General features: G+C 44.3%; 1 long non-coding RNA gene across 1 annotated transcript in view; it reads right to left on the minus strand.

Annotated features, from left to right (window-relative positions):
• LOC142730218 (uncharacterized) overlaps positions 1-25,853 on the minus strand; it is a 57,568-nt gene that overhangs the window by 29,411 nt on the left and 2,304 nt on the right. The window lies entirely within an intron of this gene.

Genomic DNA, 25,853 nt, shown 5'->3' on the forward strand with positions numbered 1-25,853 from the left:
TGTCCTATACTTTGGCGTTTTTTGCGCATCACGCACTCATTGAAGTCAATGGGTGCGTGAAAATCACGCACAGCACACAGAAGCACTTCCGTGTGTCATGCGTGATGCACGCTACAGTTAAATGAATGTAAAAATAAAAAAAACTCATTCAATGCAATTTCTCAGCCTCAAAACCGCGCGTCATAAGGATGGCATATGTGCGAAAATCACGCAGCCACGCACCATTCACTTATGGCACACAGAACTGCAACACGCAAAAAACGCGGCATTTGCCTTAGTTGCCTAAAAAAAAGGAAACAATCGGCACGTGTAAATATACACTTAGAGTATGTTCACACCGCAAACTATAAATGGCTGTAAAATACGGAGCTGGTTTCAAGGGAAAACATCCTCTGATTTTCAGCCATTTTTTAAGCATCAAATGTTTTTACAGACTTTTTGGAGCAGTTTTTTTATTGAGACAATTAAAAACGGCTCAAGAAGTGACATGCAAAACGGCGCGCAAACAAACACCCAGTGGGAATGAAACGCAGTTTTTCCCATTGAAATGGGCAGAGGTTTGGAGGCGTTCAGCCTCCATATTTGTAGCCGTTTATCGGGGTGTTTACGGCCCGAAAAATAGCTGAAAATAACCCGTGTGAACATAGCCTTAACACCTTCCCGCTACTGGACGTACTATTAGGTTATGGCAGCTGTATCGTTCGCGCTCCATGACCTAATAGTACGTCTCGGGAGTAACGGCCTTTCGGCCGTCCTCCCGACATATACAGGAGCTGTGACAGCTGCTGTCTCAGCTCCTACAGCGGGGACCGATCGCTGTGTCCCCGCTGATTAACCCCTTAAAATCCTCGTTCTATAGAGATCGCGGCTTTTTAGGGGTTAAGCTGCCATCACCGGCCTGCTACACGATAGCGGCCGGCGATGGTGACTATGGCAACCGGGCACCAAACAATGGCGTCCGGCTATGCCATAGACGGAAGCCTAGTGGGTCCTGACAAAGTCAGGACCCACTATGCTTGCTGTCAGTGAGTAGCTGACAGTTCTAATACACTGCACTATGCATGTAGTGCAGTGTATTAGAATAGCGATAAGGGCCTCCTGCCCTCAAGTCCCCTAGTGGGACAAAGTAATAAAGTGAAAAAAAAGTTGTATAAAAATAAGAAAATAAAAGTTTTAAAAGTAATAAAAGTAAAAATCCCCCCTTTTTCCCTTATCAGTCCTTTATTATTAATAAAAATATATAAACAAACAAATAAACTATACATAATTGGTATCGCCGTGTCCGTAACGCCCTGAACTACAAAATTATTTCGTTATTTATCCCGCACGGTGAACGCCGTAAAAGAAAATAATAATAAACCGTACCACAATCACAATTGTTTGGTCACTTCAACTCCCAAAAAATGGAATAAAAAGAGATCAAAAAGTCGCGTGTACCGAAAAATGGTATTGATGGAAACTACAGTTCGTTATGCAAAAAATAAGTCCTCGCACGGCTTTATTGATTGAAAAATAAAAACGTTCTGGCTCTTAGAATAAGGCAACACAAAAAGTGAATGATTGTTTACAAAACGTATTTTATTGTGCAAACGCCATAAGACATAAAAAAAAACTTTAAACATCTGGTATCGCCGTAATCGTATCGCCCCGCAGAATAAAGTGAATATGTCATTTATAGCGCACGGTGAACGCTGTAAAAAAATAGAATAAAAAACAATAGTAGAATTGCGGTTTTTTAGTCACCGCGCCACCTAAAAATAGAATAAAAACTGATCAAAAAGTCGCATGCGCCCCAAGAAAACTACAATGGATTCCTCAAGGGGTCTAGTTTCCAAATTGGGGTCACTTTTGGGGGTTTTCCAATGTTTTGGCACCACAAGACCTCTTCAAACCGGACATGGTGCCTAATAAAAAAGAGGCCTCAAAATCCACTGGGTGCTCCTTGGCTTTGGAGGCCGGCGCTTCAGTCCATTACCGCACTAGGGCCACATGTGGGATATTTCTCAAAACTGCAGAATCTTGGTAATACGTATTAAGTTGCGTTTCCCTCATAAAACCTTTTGTGTTATAAAAAAAATGGTATAAAGAGGATTTTCTGACAAAAAAAAAATGTAAATTTCACCTCTACTTTGCTCTAAATTTCTGTGAAACACCTAAAGGGTTCATAAACTTTCTAAATGCTGTTATGAATACTTTGAGGGGTCTAGTTTCTAAAATGGGGTGTTTGATAGGGGTTTCTAATATATGGGCCCCTCAAAGCAACTTCAGAACTGAACTGGAACCTAAAAAAATAAATAAATTAGGCAATACTTCTCTCTTTCATTATACTGATAATGAGCCGTGCCCACCCCGAGATGACCCCAGTTTTGACCGTTTGTATAAACGGAGACCCCTATTAGACCGTTTGAGTGCCCGGTTTGCCCAAGCATACACCCCCGAGAAGTGTATTTCTATTGATGAGTCCCTGGTACATTTTAAAGGGAGGGTTCAATTCCGCCAGTACCTGCCGGGTAAGAGGGCAAGGTATGGCGTGAAGATGTATAAGCTGCGAGAGTGCATCAGGGTATACCTACAGATTTAGGATATATGAAGGAAAGGCCACCCCCAAACCAGGCTGCATCCTGGACTACAATAGGTACATGGGAGGGATGGACTTGTCAGGTCAAGTCCTGAAGCCCTACAGCGCCATGCGGTGTGGTATAAGAAGCTGGCCGGGCACATCATACAGATGGCATTGTACAATGCGTACGTGCTACGTCGATGTGCAGGCCAGACGGGAACTTTCCTGGAATTTCAAGAGGTGATTATCAAGAACCTAATCTTTAGGGACCAAGAAGGGGGGGCACCCAGTACTTCTGGAAGCGAGGCCACACGCATCGTACCAGGGCGGCAACACTTTCCAGGAGAAGTTCCCCAAACTGGCAAGAAGGGAAAAAGTCAAAAGAGGTGCAAAGTCTGCTATAAGAGGGCGATAAGGGATGACAATATATCAATGTGACACGTGTCCCGAATAACCAGAGCTCTGTATGAAAGAGTGTTTTAAAATTTATCATACATCCCTTGGTTTATAATTTACCCCAATTTTACTTACCCTTATGCACTCCGCACAGCTTATCCCCCCTCGTCTTTCCCCTCTGGGCCCTGCTGTGTGCCCAGGTAGCTGATAACAGCCACATGTAGGGTATTGCCATACCCGGGAGAACCCACATTACAGTTTATGGGGTGTAGGTCTCCGGTCAAAATGCTCACTACACCTCTAGATGAATGCCTTAAGGGTGTCGTTTTTAAAACGGGGTCACTTCTTGCGAGTTTCAACTGTACTGGTACCTCAGGGGCTTCTGCATACATGACTTCGCACTAGAAAATCCCCAGTAGGCCAAATGGTGGTCCTTTCCTTCTGAGCCCTCCCATGGGCCCAAACGGCAGTTTATCACCACAAATGGGGTATTGCGGCACTCAGAACAAATTGTGCAACAGAATGGGGTATTTTGTTTCTTGTGAAAATAAGAAATTTTCAGCCAAAACTACATATTATTTGAAAAAAATAATTTTGTTTTAATTCCCAGCCCAATTCAAATAAATTCCCAGCCCAATTCATACCAGCAAAATCTGCACTCCAAAGAACACACAGCGCTCCTTCCCTTCTGAGGCCTCCCATGGGCCCAAATTGCAGTTTATCGCCACAAATGGGGTATTGCTGCACTCAGGAGAAATTGGGCAACAAAATGGGGTATTTTGTTCCCTGTGAAAATAAGAAATTTTGATAAAAAATGACATCTTATTGGAAAAAATGAAATTTTTTTCATTTCACAGCCCAATTCAAATAGGTGCTGTGAAAAAACTGTGCGGTCAAAATTGTAACAACAACCATATTTGAATTCCTTGAGGGGTGTCGTTTCCAAAATGGGGTCACTTCTGGTGGGTTTCCATTGCTTTGATACCTCTGAGGCTCTGCAAATGCGACATGGCACCCGAAAACCAATCCAGCAAAATCTGGACTCCAACAAACACATAGCGCTCTTTTCCTTCTGAGCCCTCCCATGGGACCAAACGGTAGTTTATCACCACAAATGGGGTATTGCCGCACTAAGGACAAATTGGGCAACAATCCTGACACTTCTGAATCTTTTCTGTGAGATTTCCAGCAAGGGAAACGAAATCTCGTTTACCTCGTAATCTCGCGAGATTACACGTGGTTTGCTGGAATCTCATATAAAAGATTCAGAAGTGTTAGTATTCTGAATACACATGACTTCCAGGCTGGAGGTCATGTGTATTCATTATCAGGACACTTGTGTATGTGGCTGCACATCGTTCTAGTAAGAACACTATGTGCTGTGTAAATGAATGGAGAGGAGTGTATGACGCTGACTGGTCACTGATTGGTCAGCGTCATACACGTAAACACGCCCAGTTAAAAACAATACACGCCCAGTTGGACATACGATAAAAAAAACACGCCCTGTTGTCCAATTCAAAGCTCATTTGCATATATATAAAATAGCTCATAACTTGGCCAAAAATGAACGTTTTTAAAAAAAACAAACGTTACTGTTATCTACATTGCAGCGCCGATCACATGCAATAGGAGATAGGGATTTGAGAATCTGGTGACAGAGCCTCTTTAAGCTACCTGCACACGTCGGAAAAAAAATCTGCCATGTTAGGGCTTGTCCACGCGTAACGGAATTGCGCAAGAAAATTTCTGCAGCATTTCAATTAAAACTAGCAGATATTCCGATGCAGAAAAAATGCACCAAAAATGTGAGTTGCTAAAAAAAGTCTGAAAATAAGGAGCTGTTTTCCCTTGAAAACCGCTCCGTATTTTCAGAAGTTTTTAGCTAAGCGTGTGCACGTACCCTTAATATACACACCGCGGGAAAAATTCTGCAGCATGTAGATGAGTTTTGATGAAATATCTATATGACTGGTACTGTCGTCCGCTGTGAATTTTCTGTCTGGAAATCCAGATAGAAAATCCGAAGCATTTCCGTCTCGTGTTTAGGGGTCGAACACAGGTAAAAACTGGGCGTGGTTTTGAAAGCGTGCTTTAAGGCCCCATTCACACAGCCGTACCCGTAATCACGGCCCGCGATTGCGGGTACGGCCGCCCGCTGACAGCCTCCCGCAATTTTCGGGCCGTGCTCCCATACAAAGTATGGGAGCACAGCCCGTAAAATACGAAAAATAGGACTTGCTCCATAATTCTTGGCACAGTTCTATGGCACAGACTCCCATCCGTAGCGATACAGAAAGGTGTCCGCGGCCAATAGAACTGAATGGGTCCGTAAAACCGCGGACCATTTTACCGTCGTGTGCATGGGGCCTAACACTGGGGATTTTCACTTAAATCTGGGAGCCTCAAACCATGACCCCCGTAACTCGGTCAGTGCCCTCCTCCTCCTTGGCTCTGCCAAAAGACTGCCGTTTTTTGTATACGTCTGGATCGTATACCTTTTTTCTTCAACTGTATTGGATATTGTAGTCAACTGCGGTTTGCATTACACAGACCTCTTAAAAAAAAACGTATACCACGCAGTATAGAATTTATTTTACAATGGGAGTCAGTGATAGATGTATGTAGCTGTCCAGCATGAAGTTGCATAAGTCCAGGCTATACATCTGTAGGCTGCAACAAATGTCGTGTGAACAGAGCCTTAGACGGATAATGGGCTCACATAGAATGTTTCAGCAATGGTGGGGGTCTCAGCATCCGGAACCCCACCGATCAGAACTTCAGATATGTCTCTATGACATATCAAAAGTTTTACACCTACAAGAGCTTTTTTGACAACCCATTCTAAATCCATAGGGATTAATATGGGGTTGGACCCCCGAATTTTAGCCCATTCATACAGAAGAGCATTTATGAGATCAGACACTGAAAAAAATGACCGTCGGCACAGAACATCGTAAAGCCCATTCAAATGAATGGGCAGATGTTTGCTGCCGCTTTGGAGCCGTATTTTCGGATGTAATTCGGGGTTAAAACGCCCGAATTACGTCTGTAAATAGGGTGTGTGAACATACCCTTACCCTTCAATGGAACTAAGAGACCTAGGCCAACCCCTGAAAAACAACTCCATAGCATTATCCTTCCTCCACTAAGCATTACAGTTGGCACAATGCAGTCAGGCGGGTAATACTCCCCCTGGCATTCACCAAAACCAGACTCATCCATCAGACTCCCGGATAGAGAAGCATGATTCATCACTCCACAGAACACATTTCCACTCTTTGGATCTCTGCAGTTATTGAGTCAGCAGAGCGATGGCGACTTTTATGTACTATGCGCCTCTGCACTTGGTGACCCCGCTCTGTAAATTTACGTGGTCTGCCACTTCGTGGCTGATTCCAGTTCAGTTCTCAGTTTCACAAGAATTAAAGCAAAATAGATGTGGATCTTACAAATATCATTTGTTTTTGCCAAAATTCATTTGTAATAAAAAAAATTGTTGTTCCACAGAAGGTTTTAGCCGAGAATTGCAACTACCGGATTCTGCAGTTTTTACAAATATCTAACGTGGCCCTAGTGTCCTCATGAACTGACATACAGACCTCAGAAGCAAAGCAGCACCTAGAGGATTTTGGGGCCTCCTTTTTTTAGAATATATTATATATTTTATGCACCATGTCAGGTTTGAAGAGGTCTTGTGGTGTCAAAACAGTGGAAACCCCCCAGAGGGTGACCCCATTTTGGAAACTACACCCCTCAGGGAATTTATCTAGGGGTACAGTAAGCATTTTAACACCACAGGTTTTTTGCTAAATTTATTGGAAATAGTCTGTAAAATTGAAAATCCACCTTTTTTTCTGATAAAACGTCGAGATTTTTAATTTTTACAAGGAATAAAGGAGAAAAAGAAGCCCAACATTTGTTATGCAACTTCTCCCGATTACGGAAATACTTCATATCTGGTAATAAACGGCTGTTTGGACCCACAGCAGAGCTCAGAAGGGAAGGAGCGCTGTTTGGATTTTGTAGCGCATACTTTGCTGGAATGATTTTCAGCGCCATGTCGCGTTTGCAATTTCCTGGAGGGACCAAAACAGTGGAAAGCCCCCAAAAGTGACCCCATTTTGGAAACTACACCCCTCAATGAATTTTCTAAGGGTATAGTTAGTATTTTGACCCCACAGGTTTTTTTGCTGAATTTTTTGGAATTAGGCCGTGAATATGAAAATCAACTTTTTTTTCTGAAAAAAATTAGACATTTTTAATTTTTACAAAGAATAAAGGAGAAAAAGAACCCCAACATTGTAAAGCAACTTCTCACGATTACGGCAATACCTCATATGTGGTAATAAACTGCTGTTTGGACCCACGGCAGGGCTCAGTAGGGAAACAGCGCCATTTGGATTTTGAGGCACAGATTTTTCTCGAATAATTTTCGGTGCCATGTGTAAAGGATCTGCCAGGCACTGCTTCGGGGTTAATTCCCAGAATTAATCAGTCAACACCTGAGTGTACATCCCTGAGACAGACACCAGCTTCCTCCACTCAGGCTGGCAGGCTTAGGAGTGGGAGAGCCTATCGCAACCTGGCCAGACTCAGCTAGCTCCCGCCCTCGGTCTATTTAAGCCTGCTCTTCCTGTCCATCTGTGCTTGTGAATTCTTTCCTTGAGGTTTCCTGGCCCAGCTACAGCTCCTGCTACTTTTTGATCCTGCTCCATACAGACCCCGGCTTACCGACTACTCTTCTGCTTTTCGCTTTGTACCTCGCACTCTCCCGGCTTGACTCGGCTCGTTCACTACTCTGTTGCTCACGGTGTTTACGCGAGCAACTGCCCATTTCCCTTGCTTGTATTCCCTTGTTTGTTTGTCGTGTTTGTCATGCACTTACTGAGCGCAGGGACCGCCGCCCAGTTGTACCCCGTCGCCTAGGGCGGGTCGTTGCAAGTAGGCAGGGACAGAGTGGCGGGTAGATTAGGGCTCACTTGTCCGTTTCCCTACCCCCCCCACCATTACAAATTCACAAGCCCTATACCTAGTCTACCCTGGTCCCTGACACCATTATGGAACCCCGTGAAACCCTGGCTCAGCAAATGCAGGGTCTCTCCCTACAGGTCCAGGCCCTGGCTCAGAGGGTCAACCAGCCTGATGCTACCTTGGTAGTTCCCCTCACCGCACCCCTTGAACCCCACCTCAAGTTGCCCGACCGGTTCTCAGGTGACCGGAGGGCTTTTCTCTCCTTTCGGGAGAGTTGTAGGCTTTACTTTCGCTTAAAGCCTCACTCCTCAGGTTCTGAGAGCCAGCGGGTGGGTATAATTATGTCCCGGCTCCAGGAAGGGCCCCAAGAGTGGGCCTTCTCCTTGGCTCCTGGCGCCCCTGAACTTTCCTCCGTTGATTGTTTCTTTTCTGCCCTCGGACTTATTTATGACGAGACTGACAGAACTGCCTTTGCCGAGAGTCAGCTGGTGACCTTACGTCAGGGTAAGAGACCTGTTGAGGAGTATTGCTCTGACTTTAGGAAGTGGTGCGTAGCTTCTCGGTGGAATGACCCTGCCTTAAGGTGCCAGTTTAGGTTGGGTCTGTCGAATGCCCTGAAAGACCTGCTAGTTAGTTATCCCTCTTCTGACTCCTTAGACCAGGTTATGGCTTTAGTGGTACGACTTGACCGACGTCTCAGGGAACGACAACGTGAACGTTTATGTGTTTTTTCCTCCGACTCCCCCATGATGCCTCCCGAAGTCCCGTTGCTTCGTTTCTCCCCTAAAGACTCAGAAATACCTATGCAACTCGGGGCCTCCGTGTCCCCTCAACAACGTAGAGAATTCCGCAGGAAGAATGGTCTCTGCTTCTACTGTGGGGATGTCAAGCATCAAGTAAACAACTGTCCCAAGCGTAAGAATGCTGTCAGAGAGCTCCCGCGTCTAAGTGATCATCGGGGAGGTCACTTGGGCGCACAGGTATTTCCCGTAAATATGAAACGTACTAAGATATTGCTTCCCTTTCAGGTCTCTTTTGGTGGTAGGTCTGCTACCGGCAGTGCCTTCGTGGATTCAGGGTCCTCTACTAATATCATGTCTGTGGAATTTGCTATGTCTCTCGCTATGCCTCTGATTGATTTGCCTAAACCTGTTCCGGTAGTGGGTATCGACTCCACTCCTCTTGCTAATGGTTATTTTACACAGCATACCCCTGTTTTTGAACTCCTTGTTGGCTCCATGCATTTGGAGCAATGCTCTGTACTATTGATGCAGGGATTATCGTACGATTTGGTTCTAGGTCTTCCCTGGTTGCAGTTGCATAATCCTACGTTTGACTGGAATACTGGGGAGCTAACCAAATGGGGTAATGAATGTTGTACGTCATGTTTTTCTGTTAATTCTATTTCTCCCCCTAAGGAGGTGAATACGCTACCCGAGTTTGTTCAGGACTTCGCTGATGTTTTCTCTAAAGAGGCCTCCGAAGTGTTACCGCCTCATAGAGAATACGATTGCGCTATCGAATTGGTACCAGGAGCTAAGCTTCCTAAGGGTAGGATATTTAACCTTTCTTGTCCCGAACGTGAAGCCATGAGGGAGTATATCCAGGAATCCCTGGCCAAGGGTTACATTCGTCCCTCTTCTTCTCCGGTAGGTGCTGGCTTCTTCTTCGTAGGGAAGAAGGATGGGGGTCTTAGGCCATGCATTGACTACCGTGGCCTGAATAAGGTCACGGTAAGGAACCAGTATCCCCTTCCTTTGATTCCTGATCTCTTTAATCAGGTTCAGGGGGCCCAATGGTTCTCTAAATTGGATCTACGGGGGGCGTATAACCTTATTCGCATCAAAGAGGGGGATGAGTGGAAGACTGCGTTTAACACGCCCGAAGGCCATTTCGAATACCTCGTCATGCCCTTTGGGTTGTGCAATGCCCCTGCGGTCTTCCAGAACTTCATAAATGAGATTTTGAGAAATTACCTGGGGATATTTCTTGTAGTGTACCTTGATGACATATTGGTGTTTTCCAGGGACTGGTCCTCCCACATAGAGCATGTCAGGAAAGTGCTCCAGGTCCTTCGAGAAAACAAACTGTTTGCCAAAATCGAAAAATGTGTATTTGGGGTACAGGAGATACCATTTTTAGGTCAAATCCTCACTCCTCATGAATTCCGCATGGACCCTGCCAAGGTTCAGGCTGTGGCTGAATGGGTCCAACCTGCCTCCCTGAAAGCGCTACAGTGTTTTTTGGGGTTCGCTAACTATTACAGGAGATTTATTGCTAACTTCTCGGTCGTCGCTAAGCCTCTTACGGACCTCACTCGCAAGGGTGCTGATGTCCTCCATTGGCCCCCTGAGGCCGTCCAGGCTTTTGAGACCCTCAAGAAGTGCTTTATCTCGGCCCCCGTGCTGGTTCAGCCCAACCAAAGGGAGCCATTTATTGTGGAGGTTGACGCGTCCGAGGTGGGAGTGGGGGCCGTCTTGTCCCAGGGTACCAGCTCCCTCACCCATCTCCGCCCCTGTGCTTACTTTTCTAGGAAGTTTTCGCCCACGGAGTGTAACTATGATATTGGCAACCGCGAACTTTTAGCCATTAAATGGGCATTTGAAGAGTGGCGCCACTTCCTGGAGGGGGCTAGGCACCAGGTAACGGTCCTTACCGACCACAAGAATCTGGTTTTCCTAGAATCTGCCCGGAGGCTAAACCCGAGACAAGCTCGATGGGCGTTGTTTTTTACCAGATTCAATTTTTTGGTTACCTATAGGGCCGGGTCTAAAAATATTAAGGCGGATGCACTGTCGCGTAGCTTCATGGCCAGCCCTCCTTCGGAGGAAGATCCTGTTTGTATTTTGCCTCCAGGTATAGTCATTTCCTCTATCGAGTCCGATTTAGTCTCTGAAATTGCTGCTGATCAAGGTTCAGCTCCTGGGAACCTTCCTGAGAACAAGCTGTTTGTTCCCCTGCAATTCCGGCTAAGGGTACTTAGGGAAAATCACGACTCCGCACTATCTGGCCATCCAGGCATCCTGGGTACCAAACACCTCATTACCAGAAATTATTGGTGGCCTGGTTTGCCTAAAGACGTTAAGGCCTACGTCGCCGCCTGTGAGGTTTGTGCCAGGTCCAAGACTCCCAGGTCCCGACCAGCGGGCTTACTGCGTTCGTTGCCCATTCCCCAGAGACCTTGGACACATATCTCCATGGATTTTATCACCGATTTGCCTCCATCCCAAGGCAAGTCGGTGGTGTGGGTGGTGGTAGACCGCTTCAGTAAAATGTGCCACTTTGTGCCCCTCAAGAAGCTACCCAACGCCAAGACGTTGGCTACCTTGTTTATCAAACACATCCTGCGTCTCCATGGGGTCCCCGTCAATATTGTTTCTGACAGGGGGGTACAATTTGTTTCATTGTTTTGGAGAGCCTTCTGTAACAAGTTGGGGATTGATCTGTCCTTCTCCTCTGCTTTCCATCCTGAAACCAATGGCCAAACGGAGAGGACTAATCAGTCTCTAGAACAATACTTAAGATGTTTTGTCTCTGACTGTCAATTTGATTGGGTTTCTTTCATTCCCCTCGCCGAATTTTCCCTTAATAACCGGGTCAGTAACTCGTCAGGGGTCTCTCCCTTTTTCTGTAATTTTGGGTTTAATCCACGGTTCTCCTCCGTTTCACCTGGTTGTTCCAACAATCCCGAGGTGGAGGTCGTTCATCGGGATCTGTGCACAGTCTGGGCCCAGGTTCAGAAGAACCTAGAGGCGTCCCAGAGCATACAGAAGGCTCAGGCCGATAGAAGACGTTCTGCTAACCCCCTGTTTGTGGTCGGGGATCTGGTGTGGTTGTCATCCAGGAACTTGCGTCTCAAGGTTCCGTCCAAAAAGTTTGCTCCCCGGTTTATTGGGCCGTATAAGGTCATTGAGGTCCTCAGTCCTGTCTCTTTCCGGCTGGAGTTACCCCCGTCTTTTCGTATACACAACGTGTTTCATGCCTCCCTCCTGAAACGCTGCTCCCCGTCCTTGGCCCCCTCGAGGAAACCTCCTGTTCCCGTCCTCACCCCTGAGGGGGTGGAATTTGAGGTGGCCAGGATCGTGGACAGCAAGATGGTCCAAGGCTCCCTCCAGTACCTGGTCCATTGGAGAGGATACGGGCCCGAGGAGAGGACTTGGGTACCCGCCCGGGATGTTCACGCTGGGGTATTGGTCAGGAGGTTCCACCTGCGTTTCCCCAGTAAGCCAGGTCCACTTAGAAAGGGTCCGGTGGCCCCTCATAAAAGGGGGGGTACTGTAAAGGATCTGCCAGGCACTGCTTCGGGGTTAATTCACAGAATTAATCAGTCAACACCTGAGTGTACATCCCTGAGACAGACACCAGCTTCCTCCACTCAGGCTGGCAGGCTTAGGAGTGGGAGAGCCTATCGCAACCTGGCCAGACTCAGCTAGCTCCCGCCCTCGGTCTATTTAAGCCTGCTCTTCCTGTCCATCTGTGCTTGTGAATTCTTTCCTTGAGGTTTCCTGGCCCAGCTACAGCTCCTGCTACTTTTTGATCCTGCTCCATACAGACCCCGGCTTACCGACTACTCTTCTGCTTTTCGCTTTGTACCTCGCACTCTCCCGGCTTGACTCGGCTCGTTCACTACTCTGTTGCTCACGGTGTTTACGCGAGCAACTGCCCATTTCCCTTGCTTGTATTCCCTTGTTTGTTTGTCGTGTTTGTCATGCACTTACTGAGCGCAGGGACCGCCGCCCAGTTGTACCCCGTCGCCTAGGGCGGGTCGTTGCAAGTAGGCAGGGACAGAGTGGCGGGTAGATTAGGGCTCACTTGTCCGTTTCCCTACCCCCCCCACCATTACACCATGTGCATTTGTTGAGCCCCTAATGTACAAGTACAATGAAAACCCTAAAAAATGGACTCCATTTTGGAATCTACACTCCGCAAGGAATTTATCGATGGGTATAGTGATCGTTTTGACGCCACAGGTGTTACGTAGAAATGATTTACACTGGGCCGTGAAAATTAAAAATTTTACTTTTTTCTACTTTAACGCAGCATTTACCCCAAATTTTTCATTTTAACAAGGGGTAATAGGAGAAAAATCACCCCAAAATTTGTTAATCAATTTCTCCTGAACACGGAAATACCCTCTATGTGGTCGTAAACTGCTATGTGGGCACACAGTGAAAGTAGGGACATTTGGCTTTTGGAGAACAGATTTTGCTGGAATGGTTTTCAGGTGCCATGTCACGTTTACAGAGCCACTGAGGTGCCATTACAGTGTAAACCACAAAAAAGTTACACCATTTTGGAAACGACACGCCTCAGGGAATTTATTTTGGGGTGTGGTAAATAGTTTGATCCTACATTTCGTGGAATTAATGCATAAGCAGTGCACAAATGCGTCATTTATAGGACATTTTGTTTCGTATTCAGCATATGAAACTGAGGAAATGTACTCCAATGTTTCTTGCACTGTTTCTCCTGTATTAAATAATACCCCCACTTAGGCCGTAATCTGCTGTTTGGCAGCACAGGGGGACTCTGTAATAGTAAGGGTATGTTCACACGCTTAACCAAAAACGTCTGAAAATACGAAGCTGTTTTCAAGGGAAAACAGCTCCTGATTTTCAGAAGTTTTTTAAGCCACTCGCGTTTTTCGCTTCGTTTTTTACAGCCGTTTTTGGAGCTGTTTTCAATAGTGTCTATGAAAAACGGATCCCAAAATGTCCCAAGAAGTGACCTGCACTTCTTTTTCGCAGCCATTTTTAAAAACGGCCGCGCAAAAAAAAATGGCCCGTCGGAACACAACACCGTATTTCCCTTTGAAATCAATGGGCAGATGTTTGGAGCCGTTTACGGCCCAAAAAAACGCCCGAAAATAAGCCGTGTGAACATACCCTAATACCCTCTGGCTTTCAGGACATAGCTTGAGTTAGCAGAACAATGTAACAACCCCAGAAGTGACCCCATTTTGAAACTACAACCTGAAAGTATTAATTTAGCGGTATAGTGATTATGTTGACCATGTCATTTGTTTTTTAGGTAGAATTACGGGAGAGCATAAAACTGAAGGAGCGCATTGTGGCTTTTTGGGCCTAGATAGATGAATTCCAGGCACAATTTGTTTGCAGATTTTCAGTTTTCATCTAGGGGTATAATGAAGTATTTGTTTTTTATTTTTAGCTTTAATTCCAATTCATAAATGGGCAATAATGTACTGCAAATAGGGGTGAAAGGCCAAAAAGGGGTAAAAAAAAAACGCAGAGAAGTCATAAAATTAATAATTTAGGGGAGAATGGTAGGCGTGTAAACAGTCCTTGATACACAACCCTGGCTTATCAGGACAAGTGTCACCCTGAAGTGTCTTTTCGCATTCCGTTTTTATAACAGATGCAACATTTTTGAAGGGTCTTCTCTTTTTCTCAGCAGGTGGCACTTCACTTGGGAAGTGCTGCCCTGATACAATTCTACTGGCCTCACTGCTATGGGATGTGCTTGCAGCCTCATCTGCTCAGTCTTTAAAAAGTACTTTTTTTATTAGGAAAAATAGGAGGACTCCTCTAGCTCACCGTTATGTGGGTCCAGGTATGGACTGCGCTCGGATCCTGCGCTGGCTGATTTAAAAGGAAACGATGTTCCAACTTTATTCGTACAAATGGTAAAATGTGACATTGTGCCATGACTAAGGACAGGTGATCTGTCAGAAACGCGTAGGCTTATTGCTGATGCAACCACCCTTACCTCCATTGGATTTTACCATTTGTATGAATAAAGTTGGAACATCGTTTCCTTTTAAATCAACCAGCGCTGGATCAAATTTCTTCTGTTCTGTTAATTGTTTTATCACTTTCTCCTGGTATTCAAGATACCGTGCTTGACTCCCTGACTTCCAATATATGATAAAGGAATTGTACAGCGCTGTTTGTATGAGGTGCACTGCAGTCTTCTTGTACCATACGCGGGACTTCCTCATTGCGCAGTATGGCTGTAGCATTTGATCAGCCATGTCCACGCCACCCATGTGCTGGTTATATTCCTGTATACACAGGCTTGGGAGCGGTGGCATTACGCCCCTTTACTGGAACAGGGGTGCTGCTGTCCCCATGAATGGACGTGATAATAAAAACATCCTTTTTAGCCCTAAATTTGGTCACCATCACAGTCCCATTACACAATGACCTGCTATCACCAGGTCTCAGTTTTTGGTCGACCAAATTTTTGGGGAGGCCTATTTGATTCCTCCGTATTGTGCCACAGGCGACTGTATTTTTTTCAAATAGGCAGGACGCTAGTATAGAAATTGTCTATATAAAGGTTATAACCTTTATCTAGCTGGGGATACTAAAGGTCCCACACAATTTTGCCGCTTGTATTGAGGACAGGGGGGCACTCTGTTGGGCAGATTTGGGAGTCTTTTCCCTCAAATTCTAAATCTGTGAGTGTACCCACTTTCACTCTCACAGAGTTTATACATTTTTATTCCGTACTTTGCCCTTTTACTTGGCAAATATTGCCTAAATCGTAGCCTTCCTTTGAAGAGCACGAGTGACTCATCTATGGCAATGTTTGTATTTGGGATGTATGCCTCTGAAAATATTTCACTCAAAAGTGTGAGGGTATGTGCACACACAAAATAAAAAACGTCTGAAAATACGGAGCTGTTTTCAAGGGAAAATAGCTCCTGATTTTCAGCGTTTTTTGCGGCATTTATTACAGCCGTTTTTGGAGCAGTTTTTTGATAGAGTCAATGAAAAGCGGCTCAAGAAATGACATTCTCTTCTTATTTGCGGCCGTTTTTTAGGCGGCCGTTTTTCAAAACGGGCGCGTAAAAAAACGCCCCGCCGGACCAGAACACCGTTTTTCCCATTGAAATCAATGGGCAGAAGTTTGGAGGCGTTCTGCCGAAAATAAGCCGTGTGAACATACCCTTATAAGCGGCCTAATTTTAAATAACTTGCCCTGATGGCTGATGGAGGGTCACTAGGCGGAGGGCACTGGCTGTTGTCCGTGTAATGGAGGAACCTTAATATTGCCTTAAAGCGAGTTCTCACCATTACAGCCCTGTACATTGGGGTAGCATATAAAAACGTCTGTCGACGGTGACTGACCAATCACAGCGATCGGGGGGGGGGGGGGGGAGTGCCGCAATTGATCCCGCCGCCGATGGCTGTGACAATTAGCTGTACTGTAGCATAAAGCGATTATTGAAACAAAATAAAAGAGATCAGCCATTCCTAGTTGGGCCCATCCCTTTACAACTCTTGCACACGACCGAGATCGGGCCGTGAAAAACGGTCTTTGTCGGACGGATTTCCGGGCCCGACCACGTTACAGGTGAACGGGACTCCTGGCATCATAGACATTTATGTTGCTAGGAATCTCTGAGTCCCCATGGAACTGCTGTTCCGTACTGTATCATTTTGTTCAGTACAGGACAGCAGTTCCATGGGGCGGTAGGGACTCCTAGCATCATAAAATGTCTATGATGCCAGGAGTCCCTTTCACCTGCACCGCGGTCAGGCTGGGAAATCCGGCCGACACATGGAGCGTTTTTCACAGCCCGATCTGGGTCGTGTGCAAGAGCTGTTACTATCAGATGGCAGGACAAAAAAAACTAAAGTCATTGGCATTTGTTAGGCTCTATTATGATTTATATTACTTTTCAATGGTCTTTTTTCTTTAACTAGTTGCAAAATGCAATAAAACATCATAAGAGCAGTGCAAATCACAGTTTATTGATGTAGTGTCTGCTTTATATTCTACAATTTAAGTGCAAAAAGAAGAGGTGCATTATGATTGACATTTCGATCTGTTTAAAATTGTTCGACAGAGTTCTTGACGCAAGTCAGCACCTTAGGCCTCATGCACACGACCGTAAAGGTTTTTACTGTCCGCAAATACGGATCTGACTGCTACAGATACACATCCGTAGCCGTCCACAATTGCGAAAGCGCCCATAGACCTCTATGAGTGAGTCCATGCTGCAATTGCGGACAAGAATAGGACATGTTCTATATTTTGCGGATCATTTAACCCCCTCCCGACATTTGACGTATCCATTCGCCAAAGTCGGTTAGGGGAAGTATGGAACGGGCTCACGGAGTGAACCCACTCCATATGATTCGGTTGTCGGCTGTTTGTTACAGCCGACACTTCAGAGTAACGAGCGGCATCCCGCTCGTTTAACTAGTTAAATGCTGCGGTCAATATCGACCGCAGCATTTAAATCGTTAGAAAGAGGGGGGCAACTCCCTCTAAGGCTGGGTTCACACGACCACATTAACGTCCGTAATGGACGGACGTATTTTGGCTGGAAGTCCCGGACCGAACTCAGTGCAGGGAGCCGGGCTCCTAGCATCATAGTTATGTACGACGCTAGGAGTCACTGCCTCTCCGTGGAACTACTGTCCCGTACTGAAAACATGATTACAGTACGGGACAGTTTTCCTGCAGAGAGGCAGGGACTCCTAGCGTCGTACATAACTATGATGCTAGGAGCCCGGCTCCCTGCACTGAGTTCGGTCCGGGACTTCCGCCCGAAATACGTCCGTCAATTACGGACGTTAATGTGGTCGTGTGAACCCAGCCTAACAGCTCATCGAGCCCCCGACAATGCAATCGCGAGGGGGACGATGGTTGCTATGGCTGCCTGGGGGCCTAATGAAGGCCCCCAGGTCCGCTATCTTTGTGCACCTATTAACCCCTTCCCGCTCCTTGACGTACTATTACGTCATGGCAGCTGTATCGTTCGCGCTCCATGCCGTAATAGTACGTCTCGGGAGTAACGGCCGTTTCGGCCGTCCTCCCGACACATACAGGAGCTGTGACGCTGCTGTCTTGTTCAGCAGCTGTCACAGCTCCTACAGCGGGGACCGATCGCTGTGTCCCCGCTGATTAACCCCTTAAAAGCCGCGTTCTATAGAGATCGCGGCTTTTTAGGGGTTAAGCTGCCATCGCCGGCCTGCTACGCGATAGCGGCCGGCGATGGTGACTATGGCAACCGGACACCAAACAATGGCGTCCGGCTATGCCATAGACGGAAGCCTAGTGGGTCCTGACAACGTCAGGACCCACTATGCTTGCTGTCAGTGAGTAGCTGACAGTTCTAATACACTGCACTACGCATGTAGTGCAGTGTATTAGAATAGCGATCAGGGCCTCCTGCCCTCATGTCCCCTAGTGGGACAAAGTAATAAAGTAAAAAAAAAGTTAAAAAAAGATGTGTAAAAATAAGAAAATAAAAGTTTTAAAAGTAATAAAAGTAAAAGTCCCACTTTTTCCCTTATCAGGCCTTTATTATTAATAAAAATATATAAACAAACAAATAAACTATACATAATTGGTATCGCCGCGTCCGTAACGGCCTGAACTACAAAATTATTTTGTTATTTATCCCGCACGGTGAACGCCGTAAAAAAAAATATTAATAAACCGTACCACAATCACAATTGTTTGGTCACTTCACCTCCCAAAAAATGGAATAAAAAGAGATCAAAAAGTCGAATGTACCTAAAAATGGTACTGATGGAAAATACAGTTCGTTACGCAAAAAATAAGTCCTCGCACGGCTTTATTGATTGAAAAATAAAAACGTTATGGCTCTTAGAATAAGGTAACACAAAAAGTGAATGATTGTTTACAAAACGTATTTTATTGTGCAAACGCCATAAGACATAAAAAAAAACTATAAACATCTGGTATCGCCGTAATCGTATCGCCCCGCAGAATAAAGTTAATATATCATTTATAGCGCACGGTGAACGCTGTAAAAAAAAAAGTATACAAAAACAATAGTAGAATTGCTGTTTATTAGTCACCACGCCACCTAAAAATGGAATAAAAACTGATCAAAAAGCCGCATGCACCCCATGAAAACTACAATGGATTCCTCAAGGGGTCTAGTTTCCAAATTGGGGTCACTTTTGGGGGGTTTCCAATGTTTTGGCACCACAAGACCTCTTCAAACCGGACATGGTGCCTAATAAAAAAGAGGGCTCAAAATCCGCTAGGTGCCCCTTTGCTTCGGAGGCCGGTGCTTCAGTCCATTACCGCCCGAGGGCAACATGTGGGATATTTCTCTAAACTGCAGAATCTGGGCAATAAGTATTGAGTTGCGTTTCTCTGATAAATCCTTTTGTGTTATAAAAAAAATGGTATAAAAAGAGTAAATTTCACCTCTACTTTGCTCTAAATTTCTGTGAAACACCTAAAGGGTTCATAAACTTTCTAAATGCTGTTGTGAATACTTTGAGGGGTCTAGTTTCTAAAATGGGGTTTTTGATAGGGGTTTCTAATATATGGGCCCCTCAAAGCAACTTCAGAAATGAACTGGAACCTAAAAAAATAAATAAATGAGGCAATACTTCGCTTCTTACATTATACTGATAATGAGCCGTGCCCACTCCGAGATGACCCCAGTTTTGACCGTTTGTATAAACGGAGACCCCTATTAGACCGTTCCAGTGCCCGGTTTTCCCAAGCATACACCCCCGAGAAGTGTTTTTCTATTGATGAGTCCCTGGTACATTTTAAAGGGAGGGTTCAATTCCGCCAGTACCTGCCAGGTAAGAGGGCAAGGTATGGCGTGAAGATGTATAAGCTGTGCGAGAGTGCATCAGGGTATACCTACAGGTTTAGGATATATGAAGGAAAGGCCACCCCCAAACCAGACTGCATCCTGGACTACAATAGGTACATGGGAGGGATGGACTTGTCAAATCAAGTCCTGAAGCCCTACAGCGCCATGCGGTGTAGTATAAGAAGCTGGCCGGGCACATCATACAGAAGGCTTTGTACAATGCGTATGTGCTACGTCGATGTGCAGGCCAGAGGGGAACTTTCCTGGAATTTCAAGATCTAATCTTTAGGGACCAGGAAGGGGGGGCGCATCGTACCAGAGCAACACTTTCCAGGAGAAGGTCCCCAAACCGGTGGAAAGGGAAAGAGTCAAAAGAGGTGCAGAGTCTGCTATAAGAGGGGGATAAGGAAGAACACAATATACCAATGTGACACGTGTCCCGAAAAACCAGGGCTCTGTATAAAAGATTGTTTTAAAATGTATCATACATCCCTTGATTTTCAATTTACCCTGATGCACTCCGCACAGCTTACCCCCCTCATCTTTCCCTTCTGAGCCCTGCCGTATGCCCAGGCAGCTGATAACAGCCACATGTAGGGTATTGTCGTACCCAGGAGAACCCACATTACAATTTAAGGGGTGTATATCTCCGGTGGCGCATGCTGGGCACACTATATTGGACACTGAAATGGCATATACATATATAAAATTGCAAATCTCACACTGCACCATCTGCTGCGCATTATCTTTTACACAGTACCTGTGGGGTCAAAATGCTCACTACACCTCTAGATGAATGTCTTAAGGGGTGTAGTTTTTAAAATGGGGTCACTTCTCGGGGGTTTCAACTGTACTGGTACCTCAGGGGCTTCTGCACACATGACTTAGCACCAGAAAAGCTCCAGTAGGCCAAATGGTGGTCCTTTCCTTCTGAGCCCTCCCATGGGCCCAAAGGGCAGTTTATCACCACAAATGGGGTATTGCCGCACTAAGGACAAATTGGGCAACAAAATGGGGTATGTTGTTCCTTGTGAAAATAAGAAATTTTGATCAAAAATGACATCTTATTGGAAAAAATATCATTTTTTTCATTTCACAGCCCAATTCAAATAGGTGCTGTGAAAAAACTGTGCGGTCAAAATGATAACAAAAACCATAAATGAATTCCTTGAGGGGTGTAGTTTCCAAAATGGGGTCACTTCTGGTGGGTTTCCATTGCTTTGATACCTCTGGGGCTCTGCAAATGCAACATGGCACCCGAAAACCAATCCAGCAAAATCTGGACTCCAACAAACACATAGCGCTCCTTTCCGTCTGAGCCCTCCCATGGGCCCAAACGGCAGTTTATCACCACAAATGGGGTATTGCCGCACTAAGGACAAATTGGGCAACAAAATGGGGTATGTTGTTCCCTGTGAAAATAAGAAATTTTGATCAAAAATGACATCTTATTGGAAAAAATATAATTTTTTTCATTTCACAGCCCAATTCAAATAGGTGCTGTGAAAAACCTGTGCGGTCAAAATGATAACAAAAACCATAAATGAATTCCTTGAGGGGTGTAGTTTCCAAAATGGGGTCACTTCTGGTGGGTTTCCATTGCTTTGATACCTCTGGGGCTCTGCAAATGCGACATGGCACCCGAAAACCAATCCAGCAAAATCTGGACTCCAACAAACACATAGCGCTCCTTTCCTTCTGAGCCCTCCCATGGGCCCAAACGGCAGTTTATCACCACAAATGGGGTATTGCCGCACTAAGGACAAATTGGGCAACAAAATGGGGTATGTTGTTCCCTGTGAAAATAAGAAATTTTGATCAAAAATGACATTTTATTGGAAAAAATATCATTTTTTTCATTTCACAGCCCAATTCAAATAGGTGCTGTGAAAAAACTGTGCGGTCAAAATGATAACAAAAACCATAAATGAATTCCTTGAGGGGTGTAATTTCCAAAATGGGGTCACTTCTGGTGGGTTTCCATTGTTTTGATACCTCAACGCCTCTTCAAACCTGGCATGCTGCCTAAAATATATTCTAATAAAAAAGAGGCCTCAAAATGCACTAGGTGCTTCTTTGCTTCTAGGGCTTGTGTTTTAGTCCACGAGCGCAGTAGGGCCACATGTGGGACATTTCTAAAAACTGCAGAATCTGGACAATACATATTTAGTAGTGTTTCTCTGGTAAAACCTTCTCTGTTACTAAAAAAAAATTGAATAAAATTGAAATTCAGCAGAAAAAATGAAATTTGCAAATTTAATTTCCACTTTGCTTTAATTCCTGTGAAATGCCTGAAGGGTTAAAAAACTTTCTATATGCTGTTTTGAATACTTTGAGGGGTCTAGTTTTTAAAATGGGGTGTTTTATGGGGGTTTCTAATACATAGGCCCCTCAAATCCACTTCAGAACTGAACTGGCACCTTCAAAAAAAGGCTTTTGAAATTTTCTTAAGAATATGAGAAATTGCTGTTTATGTTCTAAGCCTTGTAACGTCCAAGAAAAATAAAAGAATGTTCAAAAAACGATGCCAATCTAAAGTAGACATATGGGAAATGTGAACTAGTAACTATTTTGGGTGGTATAACCGTCTGTTTTTCAAGCAGATGCATTTAAATTCTGAAAAATGCTATTTTTTGTAAATTTTCTCAAAATTTTGCAATTTTTCACAAATAAAGACTGAATATATCGACCAAATTTTACCACGAACATGAAGCCCAAAGTGTCACGAGAAAACAATCTCAGAATCGCTTGGATAGGTTTAAGCATTCCGACGTTATTACCACATAAAGTGAAATATGTCAGATTTGAAAAATGGGCTCTGAGCCTTAAGGCCCAAACTAGGCTGCGTCCTTAAGGGGTTAAGCCCTGCCACCGGCGTGTCAGAATCACGATATACTGCAATACATTAGTATTGCAGTATATCGTGCAAGCGATCTAACGATCGCTGGTTGAAGTCCCCTAGGGGGACTAATAAAAAAAGTAAAAATGAGTTAAATAAAAAAATAAAAAAATAAACATAATTGGTATCGCCGTGTCTGTAAAAGTCTGAACTATTACAATATATCATTATTTAACCTGCACGGTGAACGCCATAAAAAAAATTGAATTGTAAACTGCAGAATCTCTTTTTTGGTCACCTAATCTCCCACAAAAAATGAAATAAAAAGTGATCAAACCATTGCATGTACACCAAAATGGTATTATTAAAAACTACAGCTTATCCCGCAAAAAATAAGCCCTCATACCACTTAATCGACGGAAAAATAAAAAAGTTGTGGCTCTCGGAATTTGGCGACACAAAATAAATTTTCTTTTTTACACTTAGGTTTTTACTTGTAAAAGTAGTAAAATATAGAAAAAACTATATATATATTTGGTATCTCCGTAATCGTATTGACCCACAGAATAAAGTTAACATGTTGTTTTAATTGCACAGTGAATTCCGTAAAAACGGTGCGCAAAAAACCATGGAGGAATCGCTGTTTTTTTCATTTTCTACCCCACAAATAATTTTTTTCCTGTTTCCTAGTGCATTATATGGAAAAATAAATGGTGCTACGAAAAACTACAACTCGTCCCGCAAAAATCAAGCCCTCATAGTACTATATCGAGGGAAAAATAAAGACGTTATGGCTTTTGGAAGGTGGGGAGGAAAAAAACGAAAATGAAAATCTGAAAAAGGGCTGCGGCGGGAAGGGGTTAAATATACGGAAAGGTGTCCGTATATTTCCGTATATGAATGGGTCCGTAATTTCATCCATAATTACGGATACGTAGTTACGGATGAAAACTACAGTCGTGTGGATGGGGCCAGAGACCTTTTTGCATGGAATGGGCATTTAAAACAATATATATTTATCAAACACCACTGTACGTATTACCAAGAATCATACCAGCGGTTATCCGTCACATGCATCAATGGGCTGCATTCTATATAATGGTATTAGAATAAGGTGAAGTGGCACATGCAACTCCTACAAAAAACTAAAAATATTTAACTCAATTTAATGCATAAAATGTTATAAAGAAAAATATGATTCCTGCTCACGGCCATAGGCAAGAACTACATTTGCCTTGGTCCTGTGCTGTACATTGTGGCATCATGTTGAGCTGTCTTGTGATAAGGTCTCATGACCTCATTCCAGATTGGCTCTAGTTCTAAGGCAGTGTTCACACGCTTGGCAAAAAACGTCTGAAAATATGGGTGCGTTTTTTTACAGCCGTTTTTGGAGCTATTTTTCTTTACAGTCAATGAAAAACGGCTCAAGAAGTGACATGCACTTCTTTTTCGCGGGCGTCTTTTTATGCGCCGTTTTCTGAAAATACGCCTGAAAACACTACGTGTGAATATGTCCTAAATGTAATTTAGTGGCAAGATAAGACATTGTATTTAACAGGAAAATAAAAATCCTGTTTACACGATGTGGCAGAGAAGTGGTTTACAAAGGCAGCAATACTTTGCATTCATGATCGTCTTCATGAATCGTCTGCCAATGCTAAGGCTTTGTTCTCATCTGTGTCAGGTCTGTTTTTAGTAATAAAATGTAAAAAGCACGACCATAACTAACACATGGATAAAACCCTACAAATTGTAAGTGAACTCCCAAAATCAATGTATTTTCTGACATGCAGATTGCAAAAGTAAAACCCAATGCGTTTCACTCAAACACCTTCATGCAACTTTGTATAAAAAAAAATGCATCATATTTTAAATCTGTTACACAATCCATTAGTGTATCAGGGGTTTTGTCATCAAAAATCATTCTGAAAATGAAAGATCATGTGATAGGCATACGTGTATATCTCATAGCTGAATAGTCTTGAATGGGAGTCTTCATTGTTTTTGCCCAGGCAATGAAAACCTGTCCTGGTCAGACACGTGTCCGGCTCACAACAAGGGCAGAACTCTGATAACTGTACTGTAAGGGTATGTGCACACACAAACTCAAAAACGTCTGAAAATACAGAGCTGTTTTCGAGGGAAAACAGCTCCTGATTTTCAGACGTTTTTTAATCAAAATCGCGTTTTTCGCAGCGTTTTTAACGGCCGTGTTTGGAGCTGTTTTTCTATAGAGTCTATGAAAAACAGGTCAAGAAAGTGAGATGCACTTCTTTTTCGTGGCCGTTTTTTTAGGTGGCCGTTTTGATAAACATGCGTGTAAAAAACGCCCCGTCGGAACAGAACGCTGTTTTTCCTATTGAAATCAATGGGCAGTTGTTTGGAGGCGTTCTGCTTCCGATTTTTCAGCCGTTTTTCGAGACGTTTATTGCCCGAAAAACGGCTGAAAACACTCTAAAGGTATGTGCACACGTAGTATTTTCAGCCATTTTTCAGGCCGTAAACGTCCCGAAAAATGGCTGAAAAATGGGAAGCGTTTAATTACGCGGCCGTTTTTCAGAATGGCCACGTAAAAAAACGGCTGCGAAAAATAAGTGCATGTCACTACTTGAGCCGTTTTTGGAGGCGTTCCTCGTTGACTCTATAGAAAAACAGCTCCAAAAACGGCCGTAAAAAACGCAGCGAAAAACGCGAGTTGCTCAAAAAAGTCTGATAATCAGGGGCTGTTTTTCCTTGAAAACAGCTCCATATTTGCAGACGTTTTTGAGTTTGTGTGTGCACATACCCTTAGGCTGGGTTCACACGACCTATTTTCAGGCGTAAACGAGGCGTATTATGCCTCGTTTTACGTCTGAAAATAGGGCTACAATACGTCGGCAAACATCTGCCAATTCATTTGAACGGGTTGTGCAGACGACCTGTAATTTACGCGTCGTCGTTTGACAGCTGTCAAACGACGACGCGTAAATTGACTGCCTCGGCAAAGAAGTGCAGGGCACTTCTTTGCAACGTAATTTGAGCCGTTCTTCATTGAACACAATGAAGAGCAGCTCAAGATATACGAGCGTCACAGACGCCTCGTATATTGCGAGGAGGAGCATTTACGGCTGAAACGACGCAGCTGTTTTCTTCTGAAAACAGTCTGACATTTCAGCCGTAAATGCCTGCTATCGTGTGCACATACCCTTAGGCTTGGGTTCACACGACCTATTTTCAGACGTAAACGAGGCGTATTATGCCTCGTTTTACGTCTGAAAATAGAGCTACAATATGTCATTTACGCGTCGTCGTTTGACAGCTGTCAAGCGACGACACGTAAAAATACAGCCTCGGCAAAAGAGGTGCAGGGCACTTCTTTCAGACGTAATTTGAGCCGTTGTTCATTGAAGTCAATGAAGCACAGCTCAAAATTTACGTCTGTCAGAGAAGCCTCGCAAAATGCGAGGAGGAGCATTTACGTCTGAAACGAGGCAGCTGTTTTCTCCAGACGTAAAAGCCTGCTACCGTGTGCACATACC

Source organism: Rhinoderma darwinii, chromosome 1 (genome assembly GCF_050947455.1).
Source record: "Rhinoderma darwinii isolate aRhiDar2 chromosome 1, aRhiDar2.hap1, whole genome shotgun sequence".
Lineage (NCBI taxonomy): Eukaryota > Metazoa > Chordata > Amphibia > Anura > Rhinodermatidae > Rhinoderma > Rhinoderma darwinii.